This window comes from Nicotiana tabacum, chromosome 8, assembly GCF_000715075.1.
Source record: "Nicotiana tabacum cultivar K326 chromosome 8, ASM71507v2, whole genome shotgun sequence".
Lineage (NCBI taxonomy): Eukaryota > Viridiplantae > Streptophyta > Magnoliopsida > Solanales > Solanaceae > Nicotiana > Nicotiana tabacum.
This window is the reverse complement of record NC_134087.1, coordinates 157,628,188-157,643,976: the sequence shown is the minus strand read 5'-3', so window position 1 is coordinate 157,643,976 and position 15,789 is coordinate 157,628,188. Positions and strand designations below refer to the sequence as shown.

General features: G+C 36.5%; 1 long non-coding RNA gene across 1 annotated transcript; it reads right to left on the bottom strand.

Moving 5' to 3' along the window:
- Window positions 1-3,631: 3,631 nt before the first annotated feature.
- Window positions 3,632-15,169, bottom strand: LOC142162841 (uncharacterized). The gene is made up of 2 exons (XR_012694302.1): window positions 14,686-15,169; window positions 3,632-9,095 (listed from the first exon to the last, which is right to left on the bottom strand). It is a non-coding gene; the product is annotated as an uncharacterized LOC142162841 (long non-coding RNA).
- Window positions 15,170-15,789: the final 620 nt, after the last annotated feature.

Genomic DNA, 15,789 nt, shown 5'->3' with positions numbered 1-15,789 from the left:
GCGTCACATGAAATGCACCCGCAATCCTGAACACATTTTATTCAACGTTTTTGGGATTTTATTTGGGTCATATGAAATGCACACCCGAGTTTAAGAAGGTAAATTATTAAAAGCGCACCTAAAGTGACTAATGCGTTATTATCTTTGGGGAGGGCTGTGAAATTCACTAAATGGCCTATCTCGAATTCTAAGTATTTTATTATAGACATTTAAGAGGACCCCGCAATTTATGCATTTTGTTTAGCAGGGCTCGCCTCATTTATTATTTAAAGGCCAACCTAAAGCAAACTATAATTTTCTACTTAGTTTGCCTCTAATAATAAAAGAAAAAGCCCTAATTAATTAGTATTGTTCAATAACTAATATACTTACGTCCTTGACTTTTATTCAAAATTTCAGTAATTCCCTTGGGCTTCAAGCTTAGCCCAGTAAGAATAAGACACAGTCAAAACTCAAGTAGGGCTTCGGACAGACTTCATTCAGGCCTAACCTTGACATTCAGGCTTATTAACTTGCAAATGATGGAGCTATTTCACATTTATTCAATTCAACACTTGACATACTCATATGCTCATCTCAAAAAAATTCAAAACAGCTAGACGTCTAAACCGACTGGATTGGATTTATATTCTAAAATTCAGATTTTTCTTATCTATTTACCTACTAGTGAACTTCTGGATATTACTAAAGGCAAAACAAACTGGGAAACGTGAATTGAATTTTAACAAAAATAGTCATGAATATAAACCTCAGATGAGCAGGCTAAGCAACTTAATTACGAGATTTTACTTACACTAACACGAACAGGTTAATAGCCTAACTTCACACTTTATTCACATCTAATCATCATACAACTAAACTAAACTACTTAATGAAACGCAGATGTTGATATGAGTAACTAATCTACTGATCTTAGCTACTGCAATACAAAGTTGTTTGAGACGTCTCTTCAGCTTGAAATTAAAATTAATGTAGATATCATACGCTGATCTCAAAATCAATTTCAACACCCAAACTATTTCTGATTTTTTTTTAAAACAAAACCGTTAAACTAAAGCAAGTTCTAAGTTATACTAAGGCTACAACTGGATAACCACAAATTAATAGTCCCAAACAGTCCAATTAGGTACAAATTACGCAGTCCGAGTTTCATGTGAATATAAATCCAATTAGACTACACTACACAGTTACATATCATTAATATCTACTTAACTACATATGTATAGTCGTCCAAACATGCATCATCCAGTAAACAAATGTCTGAGTACTTTCATTTCATGTTCATCTCAAAGCTACATCAATTTGAGTTCAAGTGTGCACCTGGAAATGAAAGAAGGAAGCAGAAAAATGAGGTATCAGCAGTAACCAACAGCAGCAGTAGTATTCAACACTAGAAAATGAACCAACAGACTTATTTTGAAACCAAGGGATGTGATACGATAGTCATACCCTAATTTCAGTCTTAGTGAATCAGCAGACCCCAAACCAGACTCGACTTAAACCCTTTTTATTATCAGCTAACCAGGAATTGCTTTCATACTAGAAGAAAACTTCATAAAATACCAAATGACTCAAGGAAATAGTGTATTTTTCTGAAATTATGCAATCGTTTTTTATTTTTATATTTTTTTGTATCTATTTCTGTGTATCTCTCTTCTTATATCTCTCTTAGAATCCCTTCCAAGTTTTCTTAGCTCTCTGCCCCTGTATATCTAATATATCCAGAGTGTATATCGAGTGTATACCGCTCTCTCTGCCTCCTTTTTTTTCCTCTCCGAATTTCCTAGCCTTCTACCCTCTTTTAATGTTCTCCCTCTCTCAGAATCTCTTCCAAGTTTTCTTAGCTCTCTGCCCCTGTATATCTAGTATATCTAGAGTGTATATTGAGTGTATACCGCTCTCTCCGCCCCCCTCTTTTTTTTCTTCTCTAAGCTGATTTTCAGCTCCCTTAAATAAGCATTCAATTAGTGCATTTTCCACTACCAATTCAACTTTTAATTTCTTTAATCATCCACTTAATTGTCCACTCAATTAGTGCTTTTATTTAATTTGATAATGCAAATATTACCCTACCACTATTAGGAGCTTCTCAATTAGTAAATTAGCCCAACCAGATTTTCCTCTTCTTGTTCTCAATGGGTTTGGCTGAGTTTTATTTTTGGGCCTGGCTAAATTGGCCCAACCAGATTTTCCTCTTCTTATTCTCTTTTCCTTTTCAATTTTCTTTTCCTTTTTCTTTTCAACAATTAAAACTAAAATCCTAATTAATTATAAAACATCAAATTAACTTTAAAATACTAATTAATTCTAACTAATAACTATCACAAATAATTAAATGGCAAATTAAAAGAAAATCACACAATTTGACTAAAATTACAAAAATATGTTATTATTATTTATTTATATTTTGAATTTTCATTTTTGTAAAACTCCTAATTATTAATTAAGTCCAAAAAATGTAAAATCAAATCTTAAATGCCAATGCTATATTTTTGTATTTTTAATGCATTAATAAAATTTAACATGCCCACAAATATATGCAAACGATCAGAAAAATCACGCAATAATTCCTTAAAATAACAAATAATTAAAGAAAAGACCTAATTTTGGGAATTCTTTTGGAGTAATTTGTGTGAGGCAAAAATCACGTGCTCACAATTATTAACCGCTTTTAAATTATTTTTAGGAAGATTCAATGTTATTTAAAACACGCCTTGAACCACGCCACATGAAATGCACCCGCGGTCCTCGACACATTTTATTTAACGTTGTTGAGATTTGGATTTGGGTCACATAAAATGCACACCCGAATTTAAGGAAATTAATTGGATATCGTGCCAAAAGCAACTACGCACTTTCAAGTTTGCGAGGGCTATGAAAAATTCAACTAAATGACACACCTCGATTTCTAAGGGTTAGTAACAATTATATGAGGGTCATGGGTTATTTAATGGAAATGGCACACCCCAAGTCTATTCTTTCAAAGGATGTTTGAACTAATCTTTTGAGGGCCATGGGCTTAGGAGGTTTTATTTGGCATGACACACCTCAAATTATTTCAAAGGATTTTATTCAACTAAAGCGAACTACGAATGTTCATGATTATTTCTTAAACTACTTTTGAAATCATTGTGATGCTATGATTTATGGAACCATTCATAGGTTTAAATACGAAATGTTGGCAGTAACAAGGAAATGAATCATTTTGATCAGTTTCACACCCCGACTCCTCAATGGCCGAATTCATCTTTTTAAAATGAAGTCATTTGGACCTTCCTTAATCACGAGGACAATTACCCAAAAGATATTGCCTATTCTCTAACAAGTAAAGCTATAGAAGAGGACAAAAGCTTTGTTCTTTACTCAAAATTGAATACTGCTGCAACAAACTATGCATGTTTTAATCAAAGCATAGAATCTGATTACACATGAAAAGAGCAGGGTCGAAGAAGAAGCAAAATTAACGCAAATATGCTGCAAAGCATTTAAGAAGAAAAAGAAAATTTCAAGAGAATTGCATCAAGTAAATAAAACAAAAGTGCAAACAAAATTTCAACAACACACACATGTTACTGTTGTTCCAACAGTGAGCCCAAATCGACCAACCAACAATTAGCAAGTAGGATCATTCGACAGAATACTAGAAAGAGTACATTGATGCAAATTCTATAGCTCTAAGACATTCAAAATAATTACATCATTAAAAAACTGGAATCCATAACTTAACACTAGCAACACAATTTGAAATTTCTCCAAATGAATACTGAAATAGACAGATGAAACCCAGCAAAAGCAACAGTCAACAAATCGAACGGCGGAACCGAAAATTGATCGAGGACAACTCCAACCTCAAACAAGCACCATGATTTTGATACCCAAAAATCAAAAAATGAAAAAAAAAACATAAAGGAACATAAGTTTCTCCTCCTTTTTAATCCATCTATCTTCAATTTTTGTAACCTTAAATTAGAATTTTTCAAGTTTAGTCTTCTCTGTGTTTGAGATGATGAAAAGATGAGGAGGAGGGTCATTTCTTGTTCTTCAAAATCAGAGAGTCAGAGAGCAGTCCTCTCTTCCTAAGAGCTGCTAGCGTTCTTCTTTTCTTTTTAGGGGTGATCTGATCCCTGGTTCTAGTTTGGTTTTTCTTGAAGAGAAGATGAGCTGACGATAAAGAAGGTCCAAACGGCGCTCATCCTCTTTTCTCTAAGATTTGATCCTCTCTTTTAGGGTTTCTTTTTTTAATAAAAGGGAAAGAGAAACGGGTCAGGCGGATCGGGTCGGTTTTGGAGTTGGGTCAAGGGAAGTTTTAGATCAGATCTGGGCTGGGAGAGAATTGGCCCAATCTCATAAGACAAGCCTTTTTCTAATTCTTTCTTTTATTTTCTAATTTTTTCTTTCTTTTAATTAAAATCCTACAAATTAAAAATCCTAAATTATCCAAAAGTGTGAATTAAACTAATTATCTAATTATAAACAAATACTTAATTCTAAATTAAAAGAGAAAAATCAATAAGCTAAAAATCAAAAGACAAAATGTAAAAATGAGCTATTGTTTGTGATTTTTGAATTTCTATAATACAAATAGTTACTGGTTAATTCTAAAATGTAAACAAATCCTAAATGTAATGCATGATATTTTTTGTATTTTTTCATAGTTAAAAATAAAAATTAAACATGCACAAAAATGCAAACAATTAATAAAAATCCTACAAAATCCTATAAAATGGTTAATAATTAGAAAAAATCTATTTCCTTGGGATTCTGTAGGAGTAATTCATATAGGGCAAAAATCGCGTGCTCACAACTAGCCCCTCTCAAACTCTTCATGCATTCTCATGAATAAAGTGCTAAAAGAAAAAAAGAAAGAAATGAGAAGAAAGATTCAAAATCATGGTAGCCTAGGGTCCCCAATCTTTAGCTACGTTTTCGCAACATAGGGTCCCGTTTCGAAGTCGCTCCCAGCATAACCTGGTAGTCTTTTCCATTATAGGGTTCCACTCCCTGCTTAGACACCAAAACAAAATAACGAACAAAATTTTTCTGCCCCAGTTTTCACTAGGAAAATTTCGTGAGTTATTTGTAACTAAATCTAAACTATTTCTTTTTTTTTTGAAAGCAATAAAATAAAGATTGTGTGTCTTTAAATGAAAGAGATTAGGGAGTGGAACCCTATATCTAAAATAACCTCAACTAGGGAATGGAGGCCCTATGTCTAAAAAATATCAACTAGGGATTAGAGCTCTATGTTGGCAAAAGACAACTAGGGAATGGAGGTCATATGTCTAAAATAATCTCAACTAGGGATTGGAGCCCTATGTTGGAAAAAGGCGACTAGGGAAAGGAGACCCTATGTCTAAAAAATCTCAACTCAGGGATTGGAGCCCTAATGTTGGCAAAAAAGGGACTAGGGAATGGAGGCCTTATGTCTAAAAATCTCAACTCAGGGATTGGAGCCTTAATGTTGGCAAAAAAGGCGACTAGGGAATGGAGGCCCTATGTCTAAAATCTTAACTCAGGGATTGGAGCCCTAATGTTGGCAACAAGGAGATTAGGGAATGGAGGCCCTATGTCTAAAATCTCAACTTAGGGATTGGAGCCCTAATGTTGGCAAAAAGGCGACTAGGGAATAGAGGCCCTATGTCAAAAAATCTCAACTGCGGGATTGGAGCCCTAATGTTGGCAAAAAGGCAACTAGGAAATGAAGGCCCTATTTCTCAAAACCTCAACTCAGGGATTAGAGCCCTAATGTTGGCGAAAAGGCGACTAGGGAATGGAGGCCCTATGTCTAAAATTTTCAACTTAGGGATTGGAGCCCTAATGTTGGTAAAAAGGCGACTAGGGAATGGAGGCCCTATGTCTAAAACCTCAACTCAGGGATTGGAGCCCTAACGTTGGAAACAAGGCGACTAGGGAATGGAGGCCCTATGTTTAAAATCTCAACTTAGGGATTGGAGCCCTAATGTTGGCAAAAAGGCGACTATGGAATGGAGGCCCTATGTCTAAAAATCTCAACTAGTGATTGGAGCCCTATGTTGGCAAAAGGCGACTAGGGAATGGAGGCCCTATGTCTAAAATCCCCAACTCAGGGTTTGGAGCCCTAATGTTGGCAAAAGGCGACTAGGGAATGGAGACCCTATGTCTAAAATCTCAACTCAGGGATTGGAGCCCTAATGTTGGCAACAAGGCGACAAGGGAATGGAGGCATTATATCTAAAATCTCAACTTAGGGATTGGAGCCCTAATGTTGGCAAAAAGGCGAATAGGGAATGGAGGTCATATGTCTAAAAATCTCAATTAGGGATTGGAGCTCTATGTTGGCAAAAGGCGACTAGGGAATGGAGGCCCTATGTCTAAAATCGCAACTAGGGATTGGATCCCTATGTTGGCAAGAGGCGACTAGAGAATGGAGGCACTATGTCTAAAAATCTCAACTTAGGGATTGGATCCCTGATGTTGGAAAAAAGGCGACTAGGGAATGGAGACTCTACGTCTAGAAAATCTCAACTCAGGGATTGGAGCCCTAATGTTGGCAAAAAGGCGACTAGGGAATGGATGTCTTATGTCTAAAAATTTCAACTTAGGGATTGGAGCCCTAATGTTGGCAAAAAAAAGTGACTAGAAAATGGAGGCCCTATGTCTAAAAACCTCAACTCAGGGATTGAAGCTCTAATGTTGGCAAAAACATAAAAGATTGAGGTTGGGCATACTAAGCCATCATCATTTTTTTTTTCGAATTTTCCTCTTATATCTTTTTTTCATTTCAATTTCTTTTTTTTTTTTTTATTTCATGGAATGAGTAAATGCGGGAAAAAACTTGGAGGGGACTTCCCTTTTTATGGATTGTTGCTGCAAAGCTTTTTCTAGCACGTGCGCACTTCTTTTCCTCTTTTTTTTTTTGGTTGCACCTGCTTTTTGTGAGGTTGCTTTGGATTGCACATGTTTCATGTTTTCAAACAAAGAACAATTGTTAGTTTGAAACGGTGGTTGGTTTTGTGGCCTTGATTGTCTCAATCGCTTGATCTTGGCCCAGCTTCTTTGATGAAGATCTCAATTGCAACTGCTTGTTTCTTGAGGACCAATTTTATTTCAGGCTCTAAGAACCTCTGGTTTTTTCCAGATTTTGCCATGACGGTTGGTCGGTGGAACTCAAACTTTTCGACTTTATTTTTCCTTCATAGGCCTTTCCTTTCTGACTTCCTTTTCTTTTTTCTTTTTTTTTTCTTTTTTTTCTTTTTTTCTTTTCTTTTCTTCGGAACATTGGGGAACTTTTGGCTCCTCAAACTTTGCTGCAACGGCTAGTCGCGTGGGACTTATCCTTTCCAACTTTATTTTGCCTTGGTAGGCCTTTCATTTCTGGCTTCTTTCTTCCAACTTTAATTTCAGATCATTTTGGTACCTTGGCTTTTCAAACTTTTGCCCAGATGGTTGGCCATGTAGGACTCAACCTTTTCAACTTCATTTGCCTTTATAGGTGCTCCATTTGATTTTCTCTTTCCAAGAGTTTTAATTTCGAAACATCGGCCACCATGGCTAGTCGGGGTCGACTTGATGCCTATGACGAGGCTGGGTTCCTTTCTGCACATTAGCTCGCGCCAAATGAGAACCCTGTAAATCGGTCTTGCCATCCTTTCTTTGTCTTAGTTTCGGAACAGTGTTAGACCGAAAGGGATTCAAAGAAAACAAAATGGAATAGAGAATGAGTTTAAAACAAAAAGTGTCCCTTTCAGGGAAAGGAAAGAATGACTTATCTGGAGTACATGCGAACTTCAATGAATATGACATGCCTTTTGGACTGGATGCCTGATCTGTGTAAACCGTCCAACTCTCAGAAATTCATCACAATTTTTGCCTCAAAGTCGAGAAACCTTGCCAGGACTCTGTCGGTGCCGATGGCTGTGAGGATCCTCTTTTCGATCAGGGGCGCCCTTTGTGGGTTTTCACGAACTGACCTCTCTCATTTCTCTTCTCACCTTATAGTGCTCTTTACGAGTTTTCACTAACAAGACTCTCTCATTTTTCATTTCTCTTCATACCATCGCCTCATGGTGCCCGTGTGTGTCTTCACCAATACCTTTGTGGGTTTTCACGAGCTGACCTCTCTCATTTCTCTTCTCGCCTTATAGTGCTCTTTACGAGTTTTCACTAACAAGACTCTCTCATTTTTCATTTCTCTTCATACCATCGCCTCATGGTGCCCGTGTGTCTTCACCAATAAGACTCTCTCATTTTTATTACATCGAATCCAAGTAGCCGTATTCTCTGATCCTTGAACATTCTCACCGATTGATCGGAAGGACTTGAAAGGATTTGGGTAAAAATGATTTGGATCGAATTACAACTTTGGAACCATTCAGACGGGATCATCGCCGGACCATTACAATATCTGCCCCAGTTTCACTTTTGGGGGGAATTTGGATTTTTATTTTGGGGTGAGTGAACCCCAAAGAGAGGCTGCCTACGTATCCTTTCGGAATCAAGTCGAACGTAGTCCAGAAAACATTATTTTTGATTTTCTTTTGTTTTTCTGTTTTGTTTTATTTTCTCTTTCTTTTTCCTTTCCTTTTTTCCTTGTTTTCGTTTTTTTTTCATTTTCTTTGTCCTTTCTTCCTTTTTTTCTTTTTCTTCTCCCTTTTTTTTTTTACTTTTCATCTCTCTTTTTTTGACTTTTTTTTTCAATAACACTTTCAGGTTCCAAAGAGGGTAATCAAAGAAAAGTAACCGGCTCAAAGGGTTTGCAAATGGTTGATAGTGTTTGGATAGTGAGAAAGAAAAGCCTTATTCACCCCAACCGGAGAACATTAATGTTATATGGAGGATCAAACAGAGTACCTTTTGACTGCATTTTCATTGATAGTTGTTTCAGAGACATTTCCTTCGACGTGTCCCAAGTACAACACACTCTTTTGGCAGTACTCTTGTTGCAATGTATGGACCTTTCCAATCTAGAACCAATTTTCCTTCAGATGTTCCAACTCTTTATTTTATTTCCTTAAACTTTATCTTCATTACGATTTAATCCTTGATTCATTATTTCGAGGTTTGACAGCTTTCAGGATTTGGGCATGTAGTCCGCAACCATGTCATGTTATTGAAATCTGCATTTAACAGAACAAAAAAGAGAATAAGAAAGAAAAATGACAAGATTAAGAAAAGAGACATTCCTGGACAATGAAATATTAATTTCATTTGATTTTTGATTAATTTTTGATTTTTTTTTATTTTCGAAGATAGAAGGGTTTACATCAGAAAGCAAGACAATAAAGTAAAATATTTGGAGCACACCCTGAGATAATCCGGACGCAGAAAGGATAGCAAGACTGGCTACCAAGACTCCCGCCTGATGGGGAACTTTCATGTTTGGCGACCATTTTTTGGCTTTTCTTCTGTCTCGGCAATGGCTACAATGGCCTTCAATGCCGGATCAAATTCTTCATCTTCACAAATCATTCCGACTATTGGCCCGATGTTGTGGGCAGGCAACATATTGTTCATCACATCAGGAGCTTCTTCATCCTGAAAAACAATTCTTTCAGCTTCAATCAAATCTTCAACTGCCCTTTTGAGGGTCCAACAGTCCTCCGTACTGTTTCCCACTGCTCCAGAGTGGTATTCACATCTAGCATCAGCTCGGTGCGAGGGGGACTCGGGGTTTGGCCGGTTCGGGGCCATTGGCTGCAATAGATCTAGCCTAATTAGCTTTTGGAACAGGCTTGAGTATGATTCACCAATAGGGGTGAACTGATTCTTTCTGAAAGGCTCTCTTGGGCGAGGATTGTATTGAGGATCATTTGGTTGAGGATTATATGGAGCTTGGTAAGGACGGACATTTCTGGGAGGTGGAGCTCGGTTTTGTGTATAATGTTGTGGCTGCGTGTAAGATTGCGCGCTCATCAATGCATAGGGAGACAGTGTCACGGCATAAGCACCACCTTGAAGGGGATAATAGTGTGGTGGGACTATATGAGGCACTTATGACTAGGTGAATGACCTACGGGCCCTCCTCGAGCTTAAAACTATCATGGCTCCTTCCTCAACCCCATTTCCATTTATCAAACCCACTGAACCATTTTGAACATCTGATGATGTGGCTTTAAAAGCAGCATGACTCAAGATTTGCCCGTTTTTAGATCGTTTTCAACCATTTCCCCAATTTTGATAGCCTCAGCAAACGACTTTCCCATAGCGGACATCATGTTCTGGAAGTAGTCCGCCTCTTGGGCTTATAGAAAGACCGTGACCATTTCAATTTCATCCATTAGAGGCTTTACCCTGGCAGCTTGCTCATGCCATTTGACAGCATATTCGCGGAAGCATTCCACAGTTTTCTTTTTCAAATTGGACAAAGTGTTTCTGTCTGGAGCGATGCCCACATTATATTGGAACTGGCGGACAAAATCTCGGGCCATATCGTCCCACACGTGCCAATGGGTAATTTCTTGATCTGTATACCACTCAGAAGCAATTCCAGTGAGGCTTTTCCCAAAATAGGCCATTAGCAGCTCCTCTTTTCCTCCAACACCCCTCAATTAGTTACAGTATCGTTTCAGATGAGCGACCGGGTCTCCGTGCCCGTTGTACTTTTCAAATTTTGGCATCTTGAAGCCAGCTGGCAAATGGACATGGGGAAACAAATATAGGTCAGAGTATGAGACACTCTTCTGGCCACTCAGACCTTGCATGTTTTTCAAGATTTGTTCCAGGCTCTTCATCTTCCGAGCCATTTCCTCTTGCTCGGAATTTTTAACAACCTTTTCTTGCTCCACCGAGAGATCATATCGTGGAGGTTGAGTGAAAGAGTATGGGGTCACATATGCTATTTCTGACTGAAGCTGTGGACCCTGGAATGTGAACATTGGAGGCAATACCTTTGAAGCCGGTGTCTGGGGGCGAATCACAGAAGGCATGCCAGGATCATTGGAGGGCATTGGAAGGTGCCCGTATGGAATGCGCGGGTTTGGCACAGAGGCGTTGGTAACCTCACTTGACCTGGGGATCAACTCAGGGAACCCAGGGATTGCACTTGGTGGTTCCCTACTATTAGACTAGGCGTCCCACATTTCCAATATATGGAGACGCAACATCTTATTCTCTTCAGCAGCTGCTGATTCTAGCTGCAGAATAGCCGATGTTGGGCTATCCTCAGGACCGATGATTGGTAGATTGCTAGCGGAGGCCATCTGTGCCTTTGGATCTTGTGAAGGAGGGAAGGCTAGACTACCGACAAAACCAACCACCAAAACCTGGCTAGTTTGCACATCGAACAACCTTGTTAGTTTTGAGACATTTAACATATAGGAAATCGCACGTTAGGATGCAATGCACCTAACAGTTAAACGCTTCTAACGTGTGTTTAAACGGTTGCATATTTCATCCCGACCTTAACTAGACCTTTTCACTTTGTACTTCTTTTCTTCATTTTGGCTTCTATTTGATCACTCTTGATTTTTTTTTTCATTTCATTTCTGTCACTCTTTCATTTTTTGGCACTCTCTTTTCTTTTCTTTTCTTTTCTTTTCTCTTTCAATTTATTTTTTTACTTAACTAATTTTATGGCTATGATCGAATCCGATGGGGATTGCCTACGTATCATGACTCCGCATAAATCAGATCTTGCGTAGTTCGGGAAGATTGAGAATAGAGTAAATAAACTAACTCTACTTTTTTTGTTTACTTTTATAAAACTCAGACCATGAAAGCTTTAAGAAAAAGAAAAAAAATATTTTTTGAATTTTTTGTTTTGTTGTTTTTTCTTTTGGAATTTTCGAAAGAAATGCTTTTAAAAGAAGAAAGGAAAGATATTTTCTTTTCAATTTTTGATTTTGATTTTATTTTTATTTTTTGAAAGAAAGACTTATAAAAATTCCTTTGCTTTTGATTTGAACTTTGGGAATTATAAAAGTAAACAGAAAATATATTTTTTTGAATTTTTATTTGTTTTCTCTTTTCAAAAGAAGAAAGAAAATATTTTTAGATTTTGAATGTTGCCTATTAATTTTCGAAAGAGGGACTTTTAAGAAAATATTTTGGATTTCTGAGTTTTTATTTATTTACAAAAGCACTTCTAATGGAAAGCAAAAATATTTTTGGACTTCAATTTTTGAAATTTTTTATGGACATTTACAAAAGAAAGACATCTAAAGAGTATTTTTAGATTTTTGTTTCTGATGAATTTTTTTTTTGGATTTTTTGGAAAAATACTTCAAAAATGAAAGAAACTCGTATTTTGGATTTTGATTTTTATTGATTTTTCTTTTTATTTCATTTTCCTTATGAAAGACTTCAAAAAGAAGGAAACTATTTATTTTGAATTAAAAAAAAGACTTCCTTTTTTTTGAATTTTCTAAGGAAAGATTTTTAAAGAAGGAACTAAAGAAAAATATTTTTGGATTTTTGAAAATTAGGATCTCAAAGAAAGACTTTTCTAAAAAAAAAAAGTGAAGGACAATATTTTTGGATTTTTTAAAAATTGGGGTCGGAACCGATAAGGTTTGCCTACGTATCTCACATCCGGTGAGAATCAGACCCGCGTAGTTCGGTCAGCTCTGACGGAACAAGGGAAACATGACACTTGAAAATTTTGTCTCATTTTGAAATGACCTTTTCTTTTTTCAGAATTTCGGTAGAGTTTCAGAATTTTCTAAATACCTAACTCTCATTCTTGTTTTTGATTTTTTTTTTTTTAATTTTCTTTCTCTATTCTAGAAGCCGGTCAACATGCAAGCCGAAACAAATAGATGCGCAAGTAGCACGTAAGATGCATTAGGATGGTGTTTTAATTTGGGTACACCTGTCCTTGACGGACCCAACCCCTATGTTGAGTCCCCAAAGTCAAATGCACGTGATGCAAACAAATGTTCCTACTAGGGATCCGGCATGAGGCTATGTTATACTAGATTTTAAAACGTGGGTGTATTGTTCTAGACCTGGCTTGCCCGAACGGACAGCTCGAGCCGAGGGGGGAAGCGTACCGGGAATACAGAAGCTTCACCGACTTTCAACTTGTCCGAACCTCGTTCTAAAATTGGGATATGACTCTAACAGAAAAGAAGTCACACGAAGTGCTCACTTCCCAGATGATTTAGAAGACTCAGAGAGAAGAGGGTTTCGTAACAATTTATATACAGTCTAAACAATACCGAAGCGGTAAAAGTGACATTTAGCACATTAGGTTCAACATGTAAAATCAGATAAATCAAGTCAAGTATAATAGTTATTCTAAGCTCGAATTTATGAACCCTGAACCAAAATTTCTGGGTTATGTTCCCCAGCAGAGTCGCCAAAGTTGTCACACCTCTTTTTTACACACCCGAGAGGTATATAAGGGGAGTTTTTCCAATTTAAGTGACATTATTCGAAATCGGATTATTTTATTTATCAGAGTCACCACTTGGAATATTTTATTGGTGTACCAAGTCACCGATTTTATTTTAAATCCCAAATCGAGGAAAATTCGACTTTCCTTTTGAAGTCTGCAAACCAGAAATTCTGAATAAGGAATTTTGTTAACCCGAGGGAAGGTGTTAGGCACCCACAGATTTCGTGGTTCTAGCACGGTCGCTTAAACTATTATAATTGGCATATTATCTGATTTTAATACATGTTTTAACCTATGGTATAATTTAAAATTATTAACCGCTTTTAAATTATTTTTAGGAAGATTCAATGTTATTTAAAACACGCCTTGAACCACGCCACATGAAATGCACCCGCGGTCCTCAACACATTTTATTTGACGTTGTTGAGATTTGGATTTGGGTCGCATAAAATACACACCCGAGTTTACGGAAATTAATTTAAATATCGCGCCTAAAGCAACTACGCACTTTCATATTTGCGAGGGCCATAGAAAATTCAACTAAATGGCACACCTCGATTTCTAATGGTTAGTAACAATTATATGAAGGTCATGGTTATTTAATGGAAATGGCACACCCCAAGTCTATTCTTTCAAAGTATGTTTGAACTAATCTTTTGAGGGCCATGGGCTTAGGGGTTTTATTTGGCATGGCACGCCTCAAATTATTTCAAAGGATTTTATTCAACTAAAGCGAACTACTGTTGTTCATGATTATTTCTTAAAGTACTTTTGAAATCATTGTGATGCTATGATTTATGGAACCATTCATAGGTTTAAATACGAAATGTTGGCAGTAACAAGGAAATGAGTCATTTTGATCAATTTCACACCCCGACTCCTCAATGGCCGAATTCATCTTTTTAAAAGGAAGTCATTTGGACCTTCCTTAATCACGAGGACAATTACCCAAAAGATATTGCCTATTCTCTAACAAGTAAAGCAATAGAAGAGGACAAAAGCTTTGTTCTTTACTCAAAATTGAATACTGCTACAACAAACTACGCATGTTTTAATCAAAGCATAGAATCTGATTACACATGAAAAGGGCAGGGTCGAAGAAGAAGCAAAATTAACGAAAATATGCTGCAAAGCATTTAAGAAAAAGAAAATTTCAAGAGAATTGCATCAAGTAAATAAAACAAAAGTGCAAACAAAATTTAAGCAACACACACACGTTACTGTTGTTCCAACAATGAGCCCAAATCGACCAACCAACAATTAGCGAGTAGGATCATTCGACAGAATACTAGAAAGAGTACATTGATGCAAATTCTATAGCTCTAAGACATTCAAAATAATTATATAATTAAAAAAACTGGAATCCATACCTTAACACTAGTAACACAATTCGAAATTTCTGGAAATGAATACTGAAATAGACAGATGAAACCCAGCAAGAGCAATAGTCAACAAATCGAACAGCTGAACCGAAAATTGAACGAGGACAACTCCAACCTCAAACAAACACCATGATTTTGATACCCAAAAATCAAAAAATGAAAAAAAACATGAAGGAATAGAAGCTTTCTCCTCCTTTTTAATCCATATATCTTCAATTTTTGTAACCTTAAATCAGAATTTTTCAAGCTTGATCTTCTCTATGTTTGAGATGATGAAAAGATGAGGAGGAGGGTCGTTTCTTGTTCTTCAAAATCAGAGAGTCAGAGAGCAGTCCTCTCTTCCTAAGAGCTGCTAGCGTTCTTCTTTTCTTTTTAGGGGTGATCTGATCCCTGGTTCTAGTTTGGTTTTTCTTGAAGAGAAGATGAGTTGACGATGAAGAAGGTCCAAACGGCGCTCATCCTCTTTTCTCTAAGATCTGATCCTCTCTTTTAAGGGTTTCTCTTTTTAATAAAAGGGGAAGGAAACAGGTCAGGCGGATCGGGTCGGTCTTGGGCTTGGCTCAAGGGAAATTTTGGATCAGATCTGGGCTGGGCGAGAATTAGCCCAATCTCATAAGACAAACCTTTTTTCCAATTCTTTCTTTTATTTTCTAATTTTTCCTTTTCTTTTAATTAAGATCCTACAAATTAAAAATCCTAAATTATCCACAAGTGTGAAATTAAACTAATTAGCTAATTATAAAAATTATAAACAATACTTAATTCTAAATTAAAAGAGAAAAATCAATAAGCTAAAAATCAAAAGACAAAATGTAAAAATGAGCTATTATTTTTTGTGATTTTTGAATTTCTATAAAACAAATAATTACTGGTTAATTCTAAAATGTAAACAAATCCTAAATGCAATGCATGATATTTTTGGTATTTTTTCATGATTAAAATAAAAATTAAACATGCACAAAAATGCAAACAATTAATAAAAATCCTATAAAATGGTAAATAATTAGAAAAAATCCATTTCCTTGGGATTCTGTAGGAGTAATTCATATAGGGCAAAAAACACGTGCTCACAGGAAGCCCCTTTCAAACTCT